The sequence below is a fragment of the Vespula pensylvanica genome, chromosome 1 (genome assembly GCF_014466175.1).
Source record: "Vespula pensylvanica isolate Volc-1 chromosome 1, ASM1446617v1, whole genome shotgun sequence".
Classification (NCBI taxonomy): Eukaryota; Metazoa; Arthropoda; class Insecta; order Hymenoptera; family Vespidae; genus Vespula; species Vespula pensylvanica.
In genome coordinates this window covers 16,227,663-16,246,846 of record NC_057685.1, presented here as the reverse complement: position 1 = coordinate 16,246,846, position 19,184 = coordinate 16,227,663, and the positions used below count along the sequence as shown (strand labels likewise).

The window sequence follows — 19,184 nt, the reverse complement described above, 5'->3', positions numbered from 1 at the left end:
GAGAGAAAGAGGGAGAAAGAAATAAAGAAAGAGAAAGAGAAACGAAATATAAAACTCGTCTCGTGAACTGTTTCTCTTTCTCTTCTTTTTTTCTTTCATCTCAAACCACAAGCAAAAGTGTCATTTGAAGACGTTCTTCTTTACCTCTTCTACTTCGTCTCCTTCGTCTTCTTCATCTCCTTCTTCTACTTTTTTTTCTTCTTCTTCTTCTTTTCTTTTCTTCCAAGGAAAAACCACGAGTATTCTCCAAGGGATTCTCGATAATGGAAGAATAATGCCAGGCGTACGAAAGTCAGAATAGGGTGGTGGTTTAAAAAAAAAAAAAAAAGGGAAAGAAAGAAAGAGAAAAAAACAACGAAAGTTAACTTTAAAGTTAACAATGTTCCTACCGGACGCTTCTTCCGTTATCAAAGAGAACAAATTTCAATTTTTACTTCGATCTCGACTGATATCTCGAGAAAATTTCATCTAAGATTTAAATGGTACTTTTCAAGAGACACGAAGAAACTGCGAGGCTAAAACAATTTTCAATTTTTGTTTCGTTCGATCTGCATCGATTACTTTCCAAAGATTTCAAATACAACAAGAAAGAAAAAGATATATATATGTAAGTTCTATTTATCTTTGAAATTTAAACGATTTGAAAGTAGACAAATTACTTCTTCGAAACAAGTATTACAATCTCAGCTTATAAATTATATTATAATTAATATACCATGTAAATTATAATAACAATTAAAAAATTATTATAGCCATTTAAAACGAAGAATGAAATAGCATTCTACTTCTCTCTCTCTCTCTCTCTCTCTCTCTCTCTCTCTCTCTCTCTTTCTCTCTCTTTTTAATACTCTGACAACGTATATCGAGTGAAGATTAGAATCGTTCAAAAGACAATTGGATATGAAGAAATCGAAGAAAAAATCGTGAAGAAAAAGAAGAAGAAGATGAAGAAGAAGAAGAAGAAGAAGAAGAAGAAGAAGAAGTCGTTTATCGCGCTCGAAAGACGCGCATAGTCTTCGGAATATAGTAGCATGAGAGAATGAACACAAAGAGGGTGAAACGAACGTGTATAGAGAACATGGAAGGAAACGAAAAGCAAAGAGAGAGAGAGAGAGAGAGAGAGAGAGAGAGAGAGAGAGAGAGGAATGAGGTGGAGAGAAAACGACACGAGGTACGAGGGGCGGATAAGAAAGTTTTGCGGCTCTATGAAAAATGCAACGCTCGAGTTATCGCCGACGTGAATTTTTCATCGGCGCGAGTCGACTTCTCGGTCGCGAATGCGCGCGCTCTTCTGTAACCAACGGAAGTTGTATACCTACTCTTCTTTTCATCTTTCATCTCTCTATACATCCGTAGTCAAAAATATAAAGTATCTTAGAAATTTCTAAGGTAAAAACTCTTCGAATGTTTACAAAATAATAATTTTTCATTTCAACATATTTCGGCTGTCACGTATATCTACGTATTTTCTGTAGTGTCACTTAACCTGCGGTCACGTACAAGTACTCTTTTTTAATATTTACTTTCATTTCCTTCATTTTTCTTTTCTTTTTTCTTTTCTTCTTTCTTCTTTTTCTTTTTTTACTTTTATTGAATACCCTTCTATCTAATTCTTTCGAACGTTTTCAATTTTGAATTCTAGTGTAAGATGTCGATATGCAAACTATTGCTGTTTAGATCGAATTATATGACGATTTTTTTACTATAATTTTTCAGTTCGAATAATCTTTAATATTTGTTTATATAAATATTATCTTTTAAAACACTGATTTCTATTAATTCTAAGTTGCAATAAACGCTACTAATAAAATTATTAAAATAAAATATTAATAATCAATGTAATCATAATTTGACGCGTTGTTAAAATATCAAATCAAAATATTCATTACTTTCTCAATTGTAATAATTTTTTTAAGATACTATTATAAATCAAAGTTCATAGATAGCAGATGTGGAGCAAAATGTATTAACATCGTACCAAGATCTATTATTCGAATTCATTCGCAGATTTCGCGTGTTTTGCTTGTATTAAATCCATTTATAATATTCTAATCGTATAATAAATTCGAAATCTCTCATGAAAGATTGACCGAAATTATCTTCACCTTTGTATTGTTCATGTATTCGCAATGACGACCTATATACGATTAACGAAATGACTTGTTACAGAGTAAACAAAACATGTAAAGATTAGCTCGTCGAAATATAAATACAAATATAAATACGTAGTTTCACGAAGATCAAAAACAAGCGTTACACATATACGCAACACACGCACATACGCACAAGCATATTACCGATATTATCAAAATGTCATATTATCAATTGTCATATTGACAAAAGAGAATTTCTAACTTTTACGAATAAAATACTCTAACGTTATGAAATGCTGTCTACCGTTACAATAATCATATTCGTTTTATAAAAGCATCCAATTGGCCTGTCCAAAAGCACCAGCTGAAATGTTGACACGCCAATCCACTCGAAATATTCGTTCGATTAATGTTTATTTATATTTCGAAAAAAAAGTTTTTACGTTATTACGACTATACTAACGCACAATATAATAAACGGATTTTCCGTCGAAATAAAAGCCGATAAAATGGCTTATTTCAAGTAACTTTATAACATTAGAAAGCTAATCGAAAAAAGATTACATTTGTGTGTTTGATAAGTATAGCAATAAATCGTCCGCTTTGTATCGATACGCTTAAATCGAGTTTTACGTTATCGTTAAAGGGATTTTTAATTAAGAACCGGTAGTACCATCGGAATTGATGTTGAGAGAGATAAGATAATGTTTGGAAGGGCAAAGAGAATAAAATAGGAATGATTTTCGACAAGTGTAAGTACCGATAAAAGGGCCCTGCTACATTGTGTCCAACGAGAGATTAAAAAAATAAGCCTAATGGCCGATTCACGTAGCAAGGACGAAAAGGGTCTGAGGAAAGTTGGCGCGTGGCTCGAGGGCGCCGATTCTGAAAAGGGCGTCACGCTGGACCGTAAAACGTTTATTCGACCCTCTTTATTCCTTTACAATGTAGTTTGTTGCGCTCTTGAAAAAGAAAGAGGGTACAGAAAGAGAGAGAGAGTGAGAGAAAGAGAGAGAGAGAGAGAGAGAGAGAGAGAGACAGAGAGAGAGAGAAGCCGGTCTCTCCTTTCGAATAGCTACAAAATTCGTTCCTGCGAAGTTTCTCTTTGACGAACGCACACAATACGCTAACGATCGAAATTCGAAGGTCAGCTGTGAAAGAATCGGATGAGATTTTCCTTTTTTTTTTTTAAGATACTTTTACAATTCTTTTAACGGAGATAATGATTCGAATAAAAAAAAAAAAAAAAGAATAAAAAGAAAAAAGAGAAAAGAAAAAGTCTATTAAAAATTAGGGAGACAGTAATTTTCAATTTACAAAGCGTACGATCGAATTACATAACTGGAATTTTTTCGAAGTGAAAAACGGACATCGAGATTAGAATCTTTCCGTGAGCAGTTTGAACGTAACGAGTGGCGTTCGAGAGGGAAAAGTCTCTGACAGATTTAAAGGTTTCGAGGGACTAAAAGAAGGAAGGAAGGAAGAAAATAAAAGAAAAGAATAGAAAAAAAAAGAAAAGAAAAGAAAAGAAAAGAAAAGGAAAGAAAAGAAGAGAAAAGAGAAAAAAGGATGAAAGAAAGGAGAGAAAGAGCGCCTGAAAGAGAAAGAGTGAGAGAGTTGAGTAGAAACGTTTACGAAATTGGAAGCTGCGACGCGAGTTCGCGGAAGTAGAGATACGAGAGTTTCGAGAGGCAGATAACAGGGAGAAATTCCACGAAGCGTGGACGGGATAAGTTATCCTCGCGTTTCAGGATACGCGTCGACATTATTTCGTATCTTGCAGGACACTTCGGCCAATGAGGATGTCCTGCCCGCTACGCTACCGGAATTCATAACGAGATCTTGTCTCTCTCTCTCTCTCTCTCTTCCTCTCTTTCACGATTTATTCTTCTTTTCATTCCTCTATATCTTTTCCCTTCCCCCTCCCCTCCTTCCTTCCTTCCTTCCTTCCTTCCTTCCTTCCTTCCTTCCTTCCTTCCTTCCTTCCTTCCTTCTTTCCATCACACTCTGCTGCTTCATCTTGTTTCCCTCTTCCCACCTACTCTTTCTCTCTCATGTTCGCACACACGTTCAGGTAATATCACGCGATTCTTTCTTGGAATCGAGCCCGGCTCTTAGTCTTCTTTTCACGGTTGTCGCCTTCTACTTTCTAAAACTTCTACAGAATATCCACGGACTGGACACATTTGCAATTTCAAGCGTCTAATCATTCGACCACATTTCGAGAATCTAAAAATATCGTTTTTTCGACATTTTTATATTTGTCTCTGTGATATATTAATTATTGATATTTCAAATATATCAAAATATTACCAATCGAAATATTCGATAAATAATAATCTATTTCCGATTAATCAAAGATATTACGTTCGAAAACAAACATATACAAGCTTATATATGTAAAACATTTCGATGGCGCACTTTTGATAGCGCGTAAGGCACGTTGTGCTCGCTAATAACAAATCTAGCAGCGGTGATTACACGCTGTGATTTCGCGGAGAATTGGACGAGTGATTAATTCTCGCGGGCAATCCCGTCCTTGCCCCAAAATGTCCCTTTCACCTCTCTCTTTCTCTCTCTCTTTCTCTCTCTCTTTCTCTCTCATACACGTTCCCTATGCGGATTTGTCAGGCGAGCCACTCACAGCAAAGATATTTTAATTCCGAAGCGCCGGCGAAGCCGTTTGGAATGGTTATTAATTCGTGCGTCGAGAACGGAGGGTGCGGACAGTATAGAGAGAGAGAGAAAACGAGAGGGAGGGAGAAAGAGAGAGAAAGAGAGAGAGAAAGAGAGAGAAAGAGATGATAGCTTTGGAGAAAGAAAAAGAGAGAGAGAAGTAACGTTCGTAAAAACAGCCCCATTGTTATCGCTGTCCCGCGGCTCGTTTCGCAGTGGGCGGCACTCGAATGAAGAGTGAGAAAGAAAGAAGAGAAGTTTCGTGTAAACGCGTCTGCTTGCTCGACATATATATATGTGTATATATATATATATATATATATATATATATATATAGACACACACACACACACACACGCGCGATATATATGTGTATATGTATGTATGTATGTATGTATGTACATATGTATACCTGTGTTCAGATTTTACTAACGACAAAAGAGTAGAAGCGAGGACGATTCTTTTACATTGATTAATGCATCTCATGAATGATGGTACACACCATGGATGATGAGCCACCCACTCGCCCCTTGAAACGTTTCTCTCGCTACCCTTCTTCTCTTTCCATGTCGTCTATTCGCTCATCCATCCGTCTTCGTCCCTCTTACCAAAGCATGTTCCATCTCCTTTTATGTCTTTCTCCTTCCTTCTTTCTCTTTATTCGACGGTAGCAACTCGTTTCGCGAGGACGGACTCATCTCCGATTTTATGCTTCGTTTGAAGGCTCACCCCTCCTCTCTCCCCCTCTACCATCTCTTACCTACCTCTACATCTTCCCTTAGCTTCCCTTCTCATTCTCCGAGTTGACTCAACGACGATTTCACCCCTTCCTCAATGTACCTACCCAAATTCGGATACCACGTGCCTGAATTTCTCTATAGAGAGAAACGCTTTATTTGCTATTTAAATAAGCTCGTGAACACGTGAACATTATGTTTAAATCTTGCTCTTTCTTCCTATTTGGTAGATGTAAGTGACAGATATTAAGATGCTCGAAAGAAGCCCTCGCCTTCCAAGTTGAAATTCCAAGATATATCTTTCTTTCTCTTTTATTACCTGAACAATGATCTTTATAGCGGGAAAGGTCGGTCTAGATAAGAAAGGAACGTAATTCTCTCAGCATAATTAATTTCTACGATCAACGTCTATGTTCTCTTCATTTACACGTAGACAAAATCTAAACGAAGAATATTTTACGATCTATCTAATTTGACGAATCCGAAATACGAATTACGAAGGTTATTGTACGATAGAATTAATGAAAAAAAAAAAAAAGAAAATCCCGATAATAAAATTGAATCTTACATTTTTAGATGTACTTTGTACCCGATGAAAATATGTGTACCTACATACATTTAAAGACGTTGATAAAACTATACCTGGAGTTACCGATAACGGAAGTCCTTGAAATAAAGTTAACGACAAGAGAAGAACGGCCAAGTCAATATTGTCCTCTTGCACTATAAGACGAGTTAAAGTACACCCTGGGAGCAGCGCAGAACGCAAGAGAACTTTCTATATCTCGATGCGTAGTTTCGAACAAAGTTGACAGAATCTAAGTCGAAGTTGCACAGTCCCCTTCGACGTTTCCTACATCGTAGAAATAAATACGGCCACCGTTGGCCCCGTGGCTTCGTATCAAGAGTCGCTGGGTAAATCGAGAAATAGAACCGAGAAGAAAAGACTACTACTATAATACGTTGACTAGCGTCTTAACTAATGTCTGGGACGTTCAACTCGGCCTTTACTTCAACTAGTAATTTACGAAGGAGAGGAAAAAAGGGATGATTCGTTATAATACACGTGAGTAAAAGTATTTAATTCAATGTCAAATTTTCGAAAAATTCTGCTGACATCTCAATGATTCTTCAATTTTTTATTAATATGTAATTATTGTTGTTATCATCGACGCAAGTTATATCTCCTGATCGAAGAAATATAAGTGCCAGATTCGTATCGAAAAGATACCTTTAAAATCCTAAAAGCAATAGATCATATTTTCCTATCCAAGAAGATCGGTGTCATATTTCGAATCATCGTCCGTTCCATCGATCACGCAAATCGATAACACCTTTAAAGACATTTTTCTACTGGAACCAATTTCCTTCCCGACGAAACAGATTTGTGATAAGAAAATCTGATCCGATCTATCTACAATCGTCCGTGCTTCACTTCTGACTAGATCTTTTCGAAGTTTCCTTTCTTGTTTTCTTATTCTTTTTCTGTAACTTTTAACAACGTAGAAAACTCTCCCTCTCTCTCTCTCTCTCTCTCTCTCTCTCTCTCTCTCTCTCTCTCTCTCTCTCTCTCTCTCTCTCTCTCATTCTTTCTCCGACAATCGTTTAATTTTACCTATCGATAGTCAAAAGAATATATAAATTGGATTAACTTACGAAATATCTATGTAAAGGCCACCGACAATGCACTACGTGTCGTTTATTAATGAGGCAGTAAATCTTCGTCGAATTAATTTGAAAGAAAAAAAAAAAGAAAGAAAGAAAGAAAAACAAGTATAGCGAGACGAGTATGAACGCCCGCATATGTCGACCTAGACGTTCCTTTTTACTTCGGCCATTCAACGCGTGTGATAGACAACAAACGTATCGTTTATGCCTCGTATTAACGCTCTTTATGAACTAATAATTCCTAATAAGTCGCTTTCACAATCTACAGCGTTCTCCATTTAAATCTTTGAAAATAAACACGAGCTTAATTTGAACGGTCTCATCTTTTCATTTTCATTCATATTATCAAATATGAATATGTGAATAATTTTCGATCTAAAATCATATTTTCAAAACATGGAATAAAATAGTTAATGCGAGAAACGAGATTTTTATGTTTACTCGACAGTAAATGAACGGATCCATTAAAAGCATTATACAATTGATATGATTTCAATGGAAACGTTTTTGCTCTTTCCGGACGTTATAAAAATAAGGAGAGTGTAGTGATATGCTTCGACTGTCGATATAACCAACAACGAGGTATCGAGCTTCAACAAGACGGAAATGGTCTTTCTATTCCTTCCTTCGTATTTCCTTATCGCGACGCAATACATTCGTACATACGTTGATTTCTGAGAATCGAATTCCGAAGGTACCGCTTTTTATTCTCGATACCCTTTCCCCGTCCCTTTTATGTCTCGATATTTTTACTTTTACGATAGTACAGAGTTCCGGGAGAACGCAAAGAAAATCAAATCTAATGTCCGCCGGTGCTCTCGAAGTAGTCGTAAAGTTTCTGAAAGCTTTCGCGATAAAAGTAAGAAAATCTGCCGATTAACTTTTTTCACAGAGATACGACATTGAAAATTTCGTTACCAGAAATAGGTACATATATCCAACATAGTCGATGGTACTGCGATGTGGAAATTAATTGAAGATAAGTCACGTAGTCGTTCGAAAAACCCGGCTCTATGAACCTATGTTTTTTCTTTTTTTTAAAGACCATTGGTACTTTGCCAAGATAGCAAAGATACGGTAGAATTTTCTATTATATACTTCAAATGAGATATCAAGTTCGACTGGGCGATAAACAATTACAATGTTTACAAAAAATAGAAATATTTTGTTATTGAATCTTCTCGCTCGTGTAAGCGCAACGCATGTTACAGGTCACATCGATGACTCATAAATGTATACATTTTCAAATAAACGTTCTTTAATATATACGCAGATATTTTATATCGCAAGTTCTTTTATATCGCAGTCTTAATTATTATTAATATACTGTTTCAGACAAAAAAAAAGGAAAATAAAGAAAAAATTAAGACAAGAGACGAAGAGACGGAAAAACGAAAGAATTTCAAAGTACTTACTTTTCCAAGTAGAACGCAGATTTCAATAAAGAAGTAGTCTTGATGTCTCTTAAACGAAGAAATAAAGCCAGAGCTCTTTTTTTCTTTTCAGCAGGACGACGAAGAAAGCAAGCACGATCGTCGTAAAAAAACACGAAGCACAGTAAATATCCTTTATAAGGTCACGTGACACACAGTAGAAACTAACCGGAACCACGAATCCCTATATCTCTATTTCCTTCCTCAAGCTTTCTCTATCTTTTTTCTCTTTCTATCTTTCACCCCTTTATACCTTCGCTCGAACTTCGTTTTCCTTCGTCGCCCTTCGTAGTCGCTCGTACAAAAAACCTTCGACACTTTCAGTCGTTCCTGCTTCTCTGTCTTTCTCTCTCTCTCTCTCTCTCTCTCTCTCTCTCTTTCTCTCTCACGGTAATTATTCTTCAACCCTTATTTTCTCATATTCCTTTCTTCAATTCTTGAAATAATTCTTGACACTGTGTCATCCTTCACAGGAAAATAATAAATCGTAAAAATCAAAGATGGACGTCGTAGTTGAATATCCGTCGCACTGTCAAGAATTAAAAAGGGAAATAAGACTTTAGATTTGCGACATGTTCGAAGGAGTTTGTTCGATCAAACGAAAGAAGGATTTGTGTGTGAAAGACATAGAAAAAGGGAAAGAGAAAGAGAAAATATATAGAAAGAGGAAAGTAAATTGTGAAAAGAGAGAAAAACGGACAAGGAGAGAAGGAGGGTATAAAGAGAGATGGATGTATAATATACGCGGGGAAACGAGCGAGGCGACAGTCGCGTGGTATCGATTCGTGGTCGTGGAAAGCCGGCGGAGGCAGCCAAGAGAGCGAGAACGAGAGCGAGAGAGAGAGAGAGCTTTTTCTTCGTTTTCCCTCCCCTTCTCGAGCAACGATCTTTTATCTTCCTCTCTCTCTTTCTCTCTCTCTCCTCTATCTATCTATCTATCTCTCTTTCTGTCTCACACACACACACACATACACGCGCGCACACATTCGCCCACACATACACGCACGCACACATACTACACACGCACGCACACACACACGCACACACCTTAAACCTTCTTCGTCCCTCGATGCACCTTTTCTCTCGAGCAACCTACTCTCGTCCGTTCTGTTACTCGTTCGTCTGTTCTATCACACTCCGGAACACGAAGTTTTCTCTCTCCTTTATTCTTCCTCAAAACATTCGAGTCCTCTTAAATATTATTATATCCTTCGAGATAAACGAGACGAGGAAGCACGCGAGTCGTTTGGCGCGTCCCGCGAGGGATGTAAACGATAATACGGACGACGATGACCTTTGTTTTTCCTTTCTTCTCATCGATCGGAAACAAATTTTTATATTCGTTTTCGAGAAATACGTGACGACGAGAACGTTCGATTGTCTAACGAGGATTGTTATAGTATTTGGAGACGAGAGCAACGTGCGCGAACACAACACCGGTGCGTCCTTGCGTGCGTACGTGCCGGCGGCGAAAAAGCGACAGACACATCTCCCACGGACGTCCGGGTCGGACTGAGCGCTCGAATCGCGCCGAAGACGTACGGAGCCATCCGAGCTACCGGTTACCCCCACCGTCGCACCCTCTCGCGCCGCCGCTACGCTCTCTCCACCGCGCCAAGCTGGAACACGCTTCGGCTCGCTTCCACCACCCTTCTAACCGTACTTTCCTCTTTCTCTCTATCTCTATCTCTCTCTCTCTTTCTCTCTTTCTTTCTCTCTCACCCTTTCCTTCCTTTTACCCCTTACTTCCATCCCTCAAACACCAGCAACCCTACTACCACCACTAGCATCCTCGTCTACGCCTCGACATCTACTTGGTATCTGCTTCTCTTGCTACCCTTCGTGCCGATCGCCTCTTCTTCACCCTCTCACCCTCATCCCCTCTCTCTCTCTCTAAACCACCCCCAAAACGCCAGTCGGCCGAGGATTTAAGGCCCGTTCTCTCTCTACGCGGTGTTGCCAATTTAGCGGGAATGGCGCTCTTGACAGTGGATCAATCTTTTCGTTGATTTCGTTTTCCTGCAACACCCCTTCTACTTTTTCCATTGGCCTTTAAATAAATGCAAACTTCGAAACTGCCGCGAAATTTTTCACATAATTTTTCTTTGTTTTTTTAGTTAAAACGATTTGTTTCTTCGCTGGCAAAGTTAGTTCTTGATATAATGATCTAAGTGCACGATGATGACGATGACGATGACGATGATTTTAATCATAGGAGTGCATAGGAGAATACTTTTTGTAATATCATTTTATGGATATATCAGCTTACGTTTCGCGTCTTCTCCATTTCGATATATATTTGACTATCACCGGATGGTAATGATTTTGATTAAAAAAAAAAAAAAAAAAAGAAGAAGAAAAATAGTCAATTGGCAAAGAATGCAAATTATTCATGTAAATTATTTAACGAAAGAAAATCGACGCCCCGTTATTTTCATCGCTCTCGAATCGTCCCGACAATACGTGTTCTCTACAAAATGCCCGCACGAATCGAACATCGAAGATATTCTAACAACGAGCTCGCGTTTCATCGTAGTAGCAGGTAAACGTGTCGGGTTTTAAAAACCACGAGCGATTTGATGCATCGCAAAGCTCGTGCAAAGCTATACTTTAAATACGTACCGATCGATTTTCAACGTTATTTGTAATTTATACAGTGGCGCGCGGATTTCCAAGTATCAGAGTTTCGCTGTCGAAATCCGTTCTCACGTTTAGAGTTTTAACTTGTAATTAATTGTACGATACATTACGTGGCATAATATATGTAATTTGTAATGCACACATTCGTAATGGGTAACACGATATCGTTCCCTGTTCAAGCGTTCGGGATGACTGTCGATTACTCGATTTATTTCGACGTAGGAGGATACTCAAACGGTTCGCGGAGGAAGGAGCGAATTGCGTATATCGTAACGAACTGATTTACAACGCGGAAAACGATAAATATTTAACTGCATGAAATACAGGAGCTCGAGTGTAACATATAAAATACGCGTTTCACCATAAGATGAATTTTCCTATCGAATCGTTCAACAGTTATTTTTATCGAACATTCCAAACTCTAACGATCCTATTTTTTAACCAATTGTCTTTTTTTTTTATATCCAAGCTGTTTAATTTAACCGTAAATTCGAGTATAATACATACGTACATTCGTTCATCGACGAATGGCAAGGGCCACTAATCTTGACTGGAAGAATCTACTGAAATAACAAAAAAAAAAGCAATGTGAAAAATAAACTCTCGGTGTCGTAATTCCGATCGTGGATGAGAATAAAACTGGACGAATCGAGAGGAAACGAATGAATCAATACCGTACCTACTATCGCGAGGAGCGACGTGATTTGAAAGGAGGCCCGAAGGTTCTTCGCAAAGCTCGTCTGGATCACAAAAGAAGTACGAGTCTTTCTTTAGAAGAAGAAGAAGAAAAAGAAGAAGAGGAAGAGGAGGAGGAGAAAGAAAAAAAGAAGAAGAAAAAGGAAAAAAGAAAAAGATAGAAGGAAAGAGAGAAACGGAGAAGGGAAGAAAAGAGGGTGTACGACTGCCGACACGAACCATTTCGAGTTATTTCATCAACGGCCACCTTTATCGGTCGTAGAATCGGTGTATCTTCCTTGGGGCTGATCCTATCATCGATTCATCCGAAGTGGGTTAACTAGCTTGAGAGGGACGTAAAAGTGGATTAATGCGTGTCGACGTTGAAAGGAACGTCTCTCATTAGAGTAATGTGCAAATTATTAGAGACTCCTGCGAGTTTGAAGGAATGGTAATTTGTGATCGAGATGGAGATCTAAAGATATCTGTATCTAAAGAAAAAAAAAGAAAAAGAAAAAAAGAAGACTAGAATTCCCAAATCGATGTCAACGTCAATGATCCGTCACCGTTTTCATTATTAATTGTTCGCTCGGGACAAAGTCGAATCGAATAGCATGACACACACACACATTTATATATATATATATATATATATATATATATATATATCGTCGAAGCAACCTTCTTTCATCTTACCTCGAAGCATCTGCCACGAATCGCAAAATTATAGTCCATTCTCGGCATACCTTCTCGCTAGATATCTATACCAACGTGAGATTCGCTTTTCTACGGTAGCTTTTCTTGCTCTCTCGTTTCTCGTTCAGACTCTTTTTGATAGTTCTCTTCGAGAAGAAATAACTTGGATATTATTGGTCGATCCTTGACGTTCTAAGAGTTACCGCAAAATGCCGATGACATGTCTCGTTATTAGGATTTTTATTTCCTTTCCATCATTTTATTACCTATTGTATTTCGATGGAAAACCAAAGTGATTCGAGATGTTTCACTTGTATATGCCAGGCAAATTGTATATGAGGCATGAATAAAAGAAATGAAAAAGGCAAATGGAGGAGAATCGAGGAAAGAAAAGTTAGAATGGAGAGGAGAAAAGAAAAAGCTGGAAAAAATATTGAAAATAGTATGAACGTATCCAAGAGAACAGAAAGATGAGTGTGATAAAACTTTTAGATAAAGAACGAAGTCTCTCTTTCTCTCTTTCTCTCTTCCTCTCTCTTTTCCTCTTTCTTTTTCTTATTCTTGTCTGTCCACAAAGAGATTTGTATCTCGATGACGTCGCATCAGCGTATCTTTTTAATATCATTTGTCATTTTAATAATGTAAGTATTCAGTCAAATTTGTTTTTCTTTGGTAAGTAAGGATTGAGAAAGTAATGAAAATGTTTCTTAATCTTTTCTCAAATATCACGTCACTGATAAATAAATATTAATCAATTTGAAATATACATATATAGCATGTAACATCAAATACATTTTTCTTACGTAAAGATTTTTCTTATATCTTTCCGAAGATGGCTTAAAAATGACCGGTTGACTTCTTTCACGTAATTCGCTAAGTTCGAGAGAACGAGGAAGATACCCAGTGGTGAATTACCGAAGGTCCAGGGATGAAACTATTCGAGCAAAAGGGTCGAGACTAAAAAATGGTAATCCAATCGTTTCTACGGCAGGTCGAAGCTTTCTCGCGGATACGCGAAAGCTCGTAATAAAGCAGCCATCACCGGTCTTCTTTCCGACCCTCCAGCAATCCTTCTCGATGCTTTAGCGACTGTAGTACTCTTTTTATCAATTTTTTCTAAAAAAATTCAATGAAAAGAGAACACGAGGGACGCGTCGAATAGTATGATATTTCACATGCAAAACCTAACGTTTCCTACTTTATCTCTTTTCATCTTGTTAATTGTCGTATATGTCGATTTATGAAAATTATGCTTAAATATTATAAGAATGTCGAACGATTAATTGATGAACAGTTATATGTATGTGTTTAATGTAATATGGAATTGAAAAAGTCTATATTAAAACGTCTTTTTATCTATATATTACATGGTTTAATTAGAAGCTCTTTTCGTAAGCTAGACGTTGAAATAATCCAAGTAAAGTACATTAACATTCTCTATTAACAGGTTCCCTTAGGATAGGCTTTGTCGAAACTCTCTCTCTCTCTCTGTCTCTCTCTCTCTCTCTCTCTCTCTCTCTCTCTCTCTCTCTCTCTCTCTCTCTCTCTCTCTCTCTCTTTGGTTTTAGAGACATGACAGCAATGTCGCATATGCGTAATGTCAGATTGCCTGGACAAACGGCGCATCGTACATTTGCAACACATGCTCACACGATTGTGTCAAATCGGAGATAATTAAACCGAAGATTATGCGGGATTGGATTATAATGCTTCCTCTAGTATTTAGCGTTACTAACCAGTCTCAAAGTGGTTTCGACCTATCTGTTCCTTCTATATGTTTTTGTTTATATTTAAAATAAAAACATTGTATATCCTATTAGCTTCAGCTATCAACTAATTTGCTAACTTACAAATCTGATTCATAATCAGATACATTTTCCGTTTCGTAGTGAATATTATACAAAAAATATTAATATCCTTTCCTTTCGAATCTGATACAATGAAAATTCATTAAAATTCATTGCGACATTAAAAACGATCAACCAAAAAACAAAAAAACAAAAAAGAGCAACAAAAAGAAATAGAAATAAATAAATACGGTTAAAGTATAAACGAAGAAAGACGTGTCTGGTTTGAAATCGATCGACTAGGAAAGAAGCACTATGAGACATTAAGGCGAATTCAAGCAGAGTCCAGTGTATTCAGGAAGAGCGAAGGTTTTCGGTCGCGTTTGTTCCGGGTACGCCGCAACACGAGTTACGGATAATAACGGTGGGCTATCCGAGAGCCACCAAAGTCAAACCGCAAGCCCCATCGACATACGCTGCACGTACCGAGCATGCACATTCACGAGGACTCCTGTCGCGACTGGTGTCGGTGTGCGCTTCTCGCAGATTGTGCATCATTGCAACGAAAGCGTAGATACATATACTGTACACACACATACACATATATACGTGAGTTCATGTGTGCGTGTATATATATATATATATGTATATACATACGTGTCACTTGTTTTACGTGTACGCATGTACTATACGTGTATATGTGTGTCTGCTTTTCTACGTATATGCATATGTATATACCACCGGTGTACACGAAGAATCACGAAGCGTGTTTGGTGCGCAAACGCGCGGAACACGAGCCGAAGGACATCGTGAACGAGCGCAATAAACTCGTACCGCGTCACATAGAGACCGCACACATCGAGAAGGAAACGTGTACTGTGCACGATTCCGATCGGCCGCGCGTAAACACACGTATATGCGTGCGATCGCAAACGTTTCAGCGCGTTCGTTCGTAGATAGAGACAGAGATATAAATGGAAAGAGAGAGAGAGAGAGAGAGAGAGAGAGAGAGAGAGAGAGAGAGAGAGAGACGGAGAGATGTTACATGTCTTCTCTATTTACCTTTGCTACGTTCATATGTTTATATATATATATATATATAGATATATATACACACGTGTATATTATACATATACGCGTTACACGCATTGCGTGGTCGACCGACATAAGACTCACTGTCCTTGCTGTGTCTCTTCGACTTATCTGTGTTGTGTACATCGTGTCAAAGGTTCATTGAAGGTTATACTCATTTGATCGAACGAGTGTAAACCTAGACCTATTGTTAAACGAAACAATGCGTACTTATTTATGCACGTACGTATCTACGTACATACATGTAAAACTTGCATGATATAGAAAAATCATAATCGTGAAAAGGTTCTAGAAAACGTGATAAAATTTTTAAATCGATTTGAACGCGTTGGAACTTCTCGACAACAAACATCAAAGAACTATATATTATGTAGACATATAAATTAATTTTTGTCGTTGGACGAAAATATTGTAGAGTAAGGTGAAATAAGAAAGAAATATAATTCTCCGATCGATTACCAAGGATGATCAATAAATAATATTATTTTCTACGATCTTGTTCCTTTTACCACGTTATTCGTATCTCTTCGACCACCGATTGGTCGTAGACTTTCTTGAAAATTTGTTTTCGAATTGCACGTATCCACTTCCACTTTAAAATGCATTCACTCCTTCCTTCTCTCTTCCCATCCCTTTCATGTCATGTATTATGCGACAAATTGTTCGATCTCGAGCAGCGAGATAGATCACGATTCCGAGACAGATGTTTAGAGTAAAAATAGAACGAGGGGTCTTTCCAAAAATATATTGACGTTCTTGTAAAATATATCACATATCTTATATTCTCTCTTATGATCCCTCTTTTTTCTTTATTTAAAATTTAAAATCGTCGGAAATTATGAAATTTATACGTATCCGGTAATAAGAATATATTCAGCCATATGTTCCGATATTTCTCAAAACACACCATGAGCCGTTTTTGAAAAAATTTGTAAGAATGATTATAATCAATATTTGACGTTACATTATTTTTTTATCTTAGCTTCATATCAATTCATTTTTCTGAAGCATTAATTTTTCTTAATCATTAATTGTCTTCTATTTAAATTGTCTTGTATTAATAAAATTTCTTCTTCGTTCATATATGAGCAAATACTTACGAACGATAGTGCATATCGAAGATTCACGAGAAAATATGCAAGGATAAACGTATAAACAACTTACAAGTTCTTCCCTTTATCCTGTACGTGACATAATTTTCCGTGACAAGATCGGCGATGTTTATCCATCCTGCGAGGTTGTATAGAGTGCACCGAGATTCCGTTAGCCATGGCGCGCGTTCTCCACGACGGGGTATCGATAATAATGTTTGTGTCGCGTTCAAAGAGAATGAAATTGCTTGTACCATGAGAAGACGATACTACTCGATGCGTTTAAAAGATATAAGCTCGTAGAAATAATATAGCTGTACTTGCATTAGCGATTAAATCAAACAAATTCTAATCTATGCTATACCTTTTTTGAATTCTATTTTTGACGTTTTTACAAAGAAAAAAAAAAAAAGAAAAAGAAGAAAACTTCATAAATAATAAATTTTGTTTACAATTTATTTATTTAATTATTGTCTTAATTTAAAACTTCATCATTAGTTAATTAACTTTTATTACTTTTTATCATGTAAATCTGTAACATACGTGTATTATTGAGAACAAAATGAACTGAATATTTTCGCATACTCTCGGTGCATTCCACGAATAATCGACATGAGAACGCGAAAGCATAATTTTCAGTTCGACGTTCGAGCGGAGAACTTCCTTAGCGAGTAAAACACAACTTATACGTATAACTGTATTTCCGAATCAAGAGCGTGTAGAATACGAGAGGCTACGGAACTCATCGAGAGGTTTCGAGTGTATTTGTAAGCAGCGATGCTGGCTAGCGATAGTTTCGTTACAGCCACTGCTATTACTGCTGTTGATGACGATCGAGAAGGAAGAGAGTATTTCCAAATGAAGATAGTCCAGTTACTGAGCTTTCAAGAAACAATGCATTATCGAGAGAGCTTGATGATGATTTTCTACTATCTCTCTCTCTCTTTCTCTCTCTCTCTCTCTCTCTCTCTCTCTCTTTCTCTATCTCTTGACTTTGAGTACTCAAACTTGGAACTCCTGCTGACCTATAGCCAAGCTTCGAATCGACATTGAAACTGTAGCTTCGTTCTTTGTGTAGATAACGTATTAGCACGTTATACAATGTTTAACCAATGCGGAGGAGAACGTAGACTTGACAACGAACGCAAAGTTGGAAACGGAGTTCTCCATCTTCCCTCTCCATCTATCTTTCTCTATCTAACTTATATGTAGGTATATATGTATCTTCATTCCCTCTTTCTCTCTCTTCCCCCTCCTCTCTCTCTCTCTCTCTCTCTCTTTCTACCTCTTTCCACGGACCCTTCCACCAGTGCGTATAATACTGTAGCATCGTTCGCCGATTATGAATTGTGTAAGCGACGAAGAGAAGCGTTCTCCACCCCATAGGGTAAACTTGCACATATGTACACACACGCATAACGACGTCGAGAATGAGGTCGTTCGGAAAGTGGCGTATCCCATTAAATGATATCGTACTTCGAGTCCACCATTGGTCTACCACTGTTTCCTATTTCTCTCTCTCTCTCTCTCTCTCTCTTTCTCTCTCTCTCACCCTCTTTCTTCTTCTCTATCTATCTATCTGTCTATCCCTTTCTCTTATTCTCTTTCTCTCTTCATCCTACCTTCCACAACCCTCAATTCTCTCCAGCCTTGGCAAAGCGACGCCGGCTCCTCAGGGGGTTACTAACTTCCGTGAACTTCTGAAAGAGATACGACCGATCGATAGAACCGCTGAAACAAAGGAGACGTTAAAACCTCGAAACGTTTAAAACGACACCGATCGATCGATGGCGACGATCGATTTGTAAGTTTCCTACTGATCCTACGAATTTCTCGCAAGAGAGTTCATTAACATCAATTAAGCTATCCGAGAGTTTCTTCTTTCCTTTGTTATTATAAATCAATGGAAATCTTTGGGATTTTATAGACTCGAATATCTCGTGGGAATGAAGATGAAATAGAAATAGTATGACGTTAAACTAAATGAAAATTGAAGTGGGAGAAATAAATTCCTTTTAAAAGTTTTGTTGAGGAAGGTACGTAAGTATGAATTTAATTTTTTATGGTGATCTCCACGGGATCAAATTTAAAAGTTATCGGTGACACCTCATATAGCTTTCCAGCTCTGTTACTACTTTTAATTTTTATATTAAATTGATTTATCAAGTTTTATCGCTCGACGATAAGATCTTTAAAAAGTATCGCGAGAAAGATCTATATAGGTAACTATATCCATCGGAAAGAACAAGCATCTATTGTTTTGTTTATACCAATGTCATGATTCGTCAAGCTGTTTGTGACAATATTCATTTAATAAATATTTCATTTATTCATTTGTAGGAGAAATAAATTTTTGTATGATCTTATCGATCTTTATCAATCGTGAAACGTATTAAAATTTTCATTTTCCACGGTAGAACGAATTTAAAGCGCCGAAATGTTATTCTTAAGTGCACATCCTTTTAACGTCCTCCGCAACATAATTCGCGGTGAACTTTCCAATTTTGGTAGGACGAACATTTTACTAGGTTGTATTACGCAGACGACGTCCGCTTCTCATAGGGTGTGCCTATGTACATACACTCGTGTTTAACGA

The 19,184-nt window shown here is 37.4% G+C and overlaps 1 protein-coding gene across 3 annotated transcripts in view; it reads right to left on the bottom strand.

The window, feature by feature from the left end:
• LOC122632188 overlaps positions 1–10,131 on the bottom strand; it is a 235,286-nt gene extending 225,155 nt beyond the window's left edge. Inside the window, exons 1-2 of one of the 3 annotated variants that reach the window (XM_043818728.1) lie at positions 9,655–10,131; positions 8,590–9,136 (exon numbers count right to left, since the gene is read on the bottom strand). The gene's annotated coding sequence lies outside the window, so the exon portion shown is untranslated. The remainder of the gene's footprint in view (positions 1–8,589; positions 9,137–9,654) is intronic. The other 2 variants (XM_043818738.1, XM_043818748.1) reach the window with 2 other exon arrangements.
• Between the last annotated feature and the right edge of the window lie 9,053 nt (positions 10,132–19,184).